This window comes from Elephas maximus, chromosome 24 (assembly GCF_024166365.1).
Source record: "Elephas maximus indicus isolate mEleMax1 chromosome 24, mEleMax1 primary haplotype, whole genome shotgun sequence".
Lineage (NCBI taxonomy): Eukaryota > Metazoa > Chordata > Mammalia > Proboscidea > Elephantidae > Elephas > Elephas maximus.
Window position 1 is genome coordinate 7139029 of NC_064842.1, and position 6534 is coordinate 7145562.

At 41.0% G+C, this 6534-nt stretch overlaps 1 protein-coding gene across 1 annotated transcript in view; it reads left to right on the forward strand.

Annotated features, from left to right (window-relative positions):
- SPATA17 (spermatogenesis associated 17) overlaps positions 1 to 3308 on the forward strand; it is a 360593-nt gene extending 357285 nt beyond the window's left edge. The window contains exons 11-13 of the transcript XR_007515263.1: positions 1997 to 2153; positions 2350 to 2464; positions 2685 to 3308. The gene's annotated coding sequence lies outside the window, so the exon portion shown is untranslated. The remainder of the gene's footprint in view (positions 1 to 1996; positions 2154 to 2349; positions 2465 to 2684) is intronic.
- The last annotated feature ends 3226 nt before the right edge of the window (positions 3309 to 6534 follow it).

Sequence of the window (6534 nt, forward strand, 5' to 3'; positions counted from 1 at the left end):
ATCATTGCTTTGCTACTGTTTCCTGGTGTCACCTTTCAAACCCGCCTTCCCTACATTGCTAGAGGCGTAGGTAGGCAGGTAGGCAGATAGATAAATCAATACAAAGTCAATTAAAATGTGGTTTGTTTGAGACCACATGATTTCATAGCGTCCCCGAAAACCACTGGATAAACGTCTGAACGTATCTAAATCCAGACTTAGGAATCAATGACTCTTCCAATCATAACTTGTTTTACTGAATTCAGATCTTCTTGAAACAATTAAATCTGTTTGCTGGCATAGAGTGACCAAAAAGTAAATTTTATTTTCTGATTTGAAAAATACAAGAAATTCCCCTGCTGTGAGAACCCTCTGCTGGATTCAACAAAAATACATTCTGATGATCCTTTCCTTAAAAATACTTTCTTAATTAGTAGCTTTTCTCCTTCAAAATTTGAAGTCGTATTTGTGTCTTCTACAGCCAACTCCTTTTCTGATGTGTGATGTCAGATTCTTACTGGTAGGTGATCTTCACTTGAGCTAAAAGAGAAGGTAGTAGAAGCTCGTCATAACCAGGGCCCCTACTGCTCCTGTTGCTACACTAACAGACGAAGGTCTCTGAATGTACCAAACAGCCAAGCTACGTTGGGCTGTGTATGATGTGGATAGAGTTCAGCTTCCATATGCATGTTGTTGTTTGGTGCCATTGAATCGAGTCCAACTCAGAGTGACACCATGTGACAAAGCCGAGCTGCCCCCATAAAGTTTTCTAGGCTGTGATCTTTACAGGAGCAGATCGCCAGGTCTTTCTCCTACAGAACCCCTGGGGGAGTTTGAACCACCAACCTTTCAGTTAGCAGCTGAGCACTTAACCGTTTCGCCCCCAGGGCTCCTTTTTATCACATGCATACTTCCCTTTACATAAGGTCAGCCCTCAGGTTCTGACTTACCTAGCCACACTCTCTCTCATTACTTCAAAACGTGGCCCTGTAGCCTCAGCTGGCACTGCCTCCCCTGCTGTTCTTGATCCCACTCTGTTTACTTTGTGTATTCACTCAGGCTATGCCTTTTTCCAAACACCCTGGCGTGCAACAACTTCCACTTTTAAAAAATCAATTCAAAATTCCTGAAAGCTAACACAACCCTCTTGGTCTCCCCTCTCCTCTCTGAAGGGCTCATAAACAAATAAGTGTTTGTCTGAATTCACAAGGGCACCAGCAGATGAATGCCTTTCTGGTTTACTCCACCCCGCATTCTCTTTTCCCTGGCTGGAAGGTGTCCGCTTTAAAAGGTGCATTCCTTGAAGGTTCCCTAGATTGTTTCTTACAGTTTTGAGTAGGTCTGCCTTCTTTCCTCAATTAGATTATAAGCTACTTGAGGGCCTGGAACAAGTCCTTCACTTAATTAGAGCTAAGAATGCTGAGCCTACTTGGGTACTCAATTAATGCCTAAAAAAGGAAACTGGATTGAATTAGCTCAATTCCAAAGGCTTTCTCAAACACAGAAAACAGGTCTGCAGCATTCCGGCTTTGATGGTACAAGTAGGAGTGACGGTAAAGTCAATTCCAGTGGATTTTCTTGGCAGGATAATCAAGACGACATTGATGGCAATATCAGGAATGTGGCTCAGGCCACACCTCCGGACGTGCGGTCAGTAATAAATCACTCACCTTTGACATAAACCATTTAGCAAAGGAGTTTCAACTTAGAAACTGGGAAGATCCTTTAGGTCAGAAACAGTCTCTTTTGTAAATGTTATCCAGTGCTGGGTAGCTGGGGGGGACTTGGTCAATGCCTTTTAAAAATGAAAGGACTAGTATAGGACCAGTGGCCCCAGTTACAGCTGCAGACAGCAAGTGTTACGCATTTCAATAAAACGAAGGTTGTCCTCATTTTCTGTTGCTTTGAATTTTTAAAAAAAGAAGACAAAAAATAATTAAATCGCCTTCAGACAGCTTCCTGAAAATTATTGGGATTAGTTTTAATAAGCTAACGTGAATCCATTTGTTCTTTTTAGAAAGACAAACCAAAATACAGACATTTGAACACAACGTGCAGAACGCTTTCCTCTGGAAACCTCCTCTGAGACCTCAGAGGGGAGCAAAAGTTACCGTTTACGCGCTTCTCCCAAGCAGCAGTCTCTTCACTGTTCCCTCCCACGAACTGGTGATCCGGTGAGCTCCCTAATTCTTCGATACCTGGAATGCACTTGTGTAGTTCACAGTCTTGAATCCCCGTGGGTCGGGGTGGGGGTGAGCCCATTGACTCCTCCGAAATCAAATGACCGTTTCTTGCGGTCTTTTAACAGCTCTTTTCTTAGCGTTTTGTGCTTCCTCTTCACCGACTTTGTCTTTCCTTGTTATCTTCCAGTTTGGAAAAGAAACTCCTACATATTTAGGGAGCAGCTGCCACACATGCTTTATTCATGGCACACCACCATCCCGTCCCTGCAGCAGTCGGACTGCAAATTTCAGTGATCACACAGGTAATGGGGCATTTGGGATTTCTGGAATAAAACTAGCTGTGTCCCATCGCACTTAGGCCTGGATCCCCTCAGCATCCAGACACTATATCCAGCTTGTTTTACCCATCTGGTTGCGATTGGAGCTCCTTTGTGAATTTCACATGTTCACCCTGACCTTGCCCCAGGGACTGACTCCCCCAGGTTCTCAAAGGCAGGGAATGTGTTCTTTTTTTTTTTTCAGAAAACCCTGAAGGACCTGATTCTGCTCCTCTACACACTGGGAAGAGGAGTAATGAAGCAAATGTTGACTGCCTGGTATCTCATTTTTAACACAGGCAAGGAAAGCAATCACTTCACACACAGGCACGCACACACACACACACACTCAAAACAACAATAACTTGGGTAAGTTTACAAATGATTTACATCAAGAGTTTCTTCCATAGTTTCCCTGACACGTACTAAGGCTTCATTTAGAAGGACTCAGGCCAGAGGCTGCTTTCTGGGAAAAAAAAAAAAAAGACAGTGGCCCTTTCCCTAATACAGGGAGCCAAGGAAAGGTACCTGCGGTGGAGAATAAATATCGTAATGCTTCCGAACCTTTTGGTGAAGGTGAAGGGGGCTTGTTGAAAACATTGCTGTGAGCAGATGGACCCCTGAAACCATCTGCTATGAAGCCACTAAGTGTCCAATGATGCATTACGGAATTGTTTAGCTCTCAAAGAGCCTGAAAGTAGTTAGCGAGGGTGGCATCTGCACCAAGAGCAAACAACCTATTTATATATGATCTATTACTTCATAAACTCTGTGGAGACCCTCATTTCTTAAAGCAGCAGCAGTCTTCTTGATTACAGGTATAAAACTGCTACAAAAAACAAACAAAAAAAACCTTTAAATTATCATTTTAAAATTAACAACTGGATTGGGTTAAGGAAACTCTTTTGCTGAACCTTCTTTTTTCTCATCCCCCCCAATAAAAGTGTAGCTGATTGAGATTATTTCATACCATTTGAGTCGAAAGGAAATAAGATGCCTTCTTCATTTTCCAGAATGATATTGTCTGGATATTTTAATTTCTACATATCATCTTTTTCAAATAAAGTTTCTATTATGAAATAATATATGTCCTTTATTTTTTTTTTATTAAATTTGACAAATAGGAATAGAAAAAGAGAAAAAAGTCATGTTATAATTCCCCAATCTGAAGAAAGCCACTATTAATATTTTGGTGTATTTTCTTCAAATCTTTTTTCTACATTTAATTAAAAAATACAGTTCTTTAACTTCTGCAAAAGTACGTATATCCTCTTAGAGACTTGGCTTTGGGATATACAACTTGATGGCATATTCCCTTTATGCATGGTCTCCTGGGAATAACTAAAATTTCAAATCCACACAATGGAAAACTGCTTAGCAATAAAACAGGACAAGCTATTAATATCCTCAACAACATAGATGAATCTCGAATACATTATGCTAAGTGACATTCTAGAAAAGGCAACTGTAGAATGGAGAACAGGTTAGTGGGAAAAGGATTTGACTATAAAGAGATAGCAAATCAGATTTTTTTTCCTTGAGGGATGATGAAATTGTCCTGTAACTTGATTATGGTGGGGGTTACGTGACTCTAGCATTTCTCAAACTCGTAAACCTGTACATCAAAAAGAGTAAATTTTACTTTATGTATATTAAAAAGGTATTTAAAAAATTACTCAAAGGAGTATAAACCATAAAAGTTATAAGGTCTCAGCTTTATGTTTGCTTAAGAATATATATTTATTCATTGAACAATTATTTGTTGAGTGCTACTATTTCCAAAAAAAAAAAAAAATTTTTTTTTTTTTTTACTATTTCCCACCACCACCGGTCTTTCAGTTGGTTGGACTATAGGGGCTTGCAAGTTTCTATGATGCTGGAAGCTATTCCACCAGTATTTCAAATACCAGCAGGGTCACCTCTGGTGGACAGGTTTCAGCAGATCTCTTAGACCAAGACAGACCCGGAAAAAAGTCCTGGCAATCTACTTCCAAAAATGAGACGATGAAAACCTCATGGATCATCAGAATATCGTCGGATATAGTACTACCCTGGCCTACAGGGTCGCTCTGAGTCGAATCGACTCGACGGCACTGGGTCTTATAGTGCTTGAGGATGAGGCCCCTGGGATGAAATCCCTGCACAATAGCTGTGGCAAGGTGCGCCTGACCCGAGCCATGGTGTTTTCAGTCGCCTCGTATGCATGTGAAAGCTGGACGATGAGTAAGGAAGACTGAAGATTTAAGGCCTTTGAATTATGGTGTTGTTGAAGAATATTGAATATACCATGGACTGCTAGAAGAACAAGCAAACCTGTCTTGGAAGAAGTATAGCCAGAATGCTCCTTAGAAGGATGGTGAGACTTCATCTCACATACTTCGGAAATGTTATCAGAAGCGACCAGTCCCTGGAGAAGGACATCACGCTTGGTAAAGTGCAGGGTCAGCGAAAAAGAGGAAGGCTCTCAAGGAGACAGACTGACACAGTGGCTGCAATAATGGGCTCGAGCATGACGATGATTGTGAGGATGATGCAGAACCAGGCAGTGTTTGGTTCTGTTGTACATGGGCCACTATGAGTTGGAATCAAATGGATGGCACCTAACACCAACAACAAAACTATAATATTCTTTGTTGAAATAATTATGATTTTTTATGCCTCTGCTGAGCTTACCAAAATTAAAATGAGACCTTTTTACACAATTTGAAAGCATTATTTTTTTGATGAGGTGTATCTGAAAAAGTTTTCTCAGCTGAGAGATCATCTGAATTTAAAGACTAAAGATTTTTGCAAATTAGGTCAAATAGCTCTCAATCAATTAATCAATTAAATATCTATCAAGCACATCTGAGAATCCTGGTGCCCAGCTGCCTTGTGTTTTACTTCTTGCTTTTGGAAATTTCTGGGGCTCTGGTATTTCTCCTTCCTGCTCGTTTGGATTACTAAATGCAATGTATTTTGCAGTTAGCATCGAGAGGATTTTTATTTTAGATTTTATTAATTTGAGTAACATTTAAATTTAATAAGAGTTTGAATGTAACAAAAGATTTTTCTATCTTTAAACACCTGAAATCTTAAGCATTTACTCTATTTTATTAGAAATAAAGAACTTACAAAACCCAATTCTCTAATTAAACCAAATATTTTCTTCATAAGTGTAAAGAAATTGTAACTCAGTGAAAGAGCTAAAAATCCTATACAACCAACCTTTTCCAGCAGCCTCAGAATTAAGCCTAGAAAATAATTTTTAAAGGAAATAAGGGCCCTCTCTCTCTGTGTGGTGGGTATTTGATATTTTGTTTTGCTTTGTATTCCCTTAAGAGTGAAGTTTCTGAAATACAGGTGCGGAATCTAAAGGGCAATCTGTGTGTGATGCCGCCAACAGATTCCCCCAAACCGCAGAGGTGGAGCCTAGCGCCCACCATCCTCCCGACACGAGTATGTCCGCCTCCTTTCCCCCACCTGTCAATCACTCACTAGTCCATCAAGGAGAGGGGTGCAATCAGCAGCCTAATGACAGCCAGATGGCACCTGCTTTTCATGAACTGTGTTCCTAAGTTGGACTCTACCTGGAACACGGCTCAGTGTTCTATCCCTGGATAATAATGAGATGTTTTTGTATTCAGCTTAAGCTGTGGTGGCTCCCACCTCTGACAGGACCCCTACCTCAGCCCCTCCGTGAAGGGAGTACAGTTCTTCAGCATCCATTGAATGGACAGACACGAAGTGATCTCCAATCATAAACACAGGGAACCTTACTTCCATCTTTCCAATCTGACTAAAGGATGATGGCATGTTAATTAGCCCTGCACAAGAGGTGGCCACGTTAGGGGAGTAAATAGCCACCGCTGAGAAGCAGCACTGACATTTAAATATGGACGGATGTGCTCTTCCTCACACTGGTTGACCAGAGCCTTCAACCTTGACCTGAAGGGAACACCTCTTCTGGAAGTGACAGGTAATTTAGCCTTCTTGCTAAGTTCTGGGGCTCTCTGGTGGTGAATTATGTATGGTGCTTCTATGATACAGACACCTGTCCACTGAGAGCCAAACCA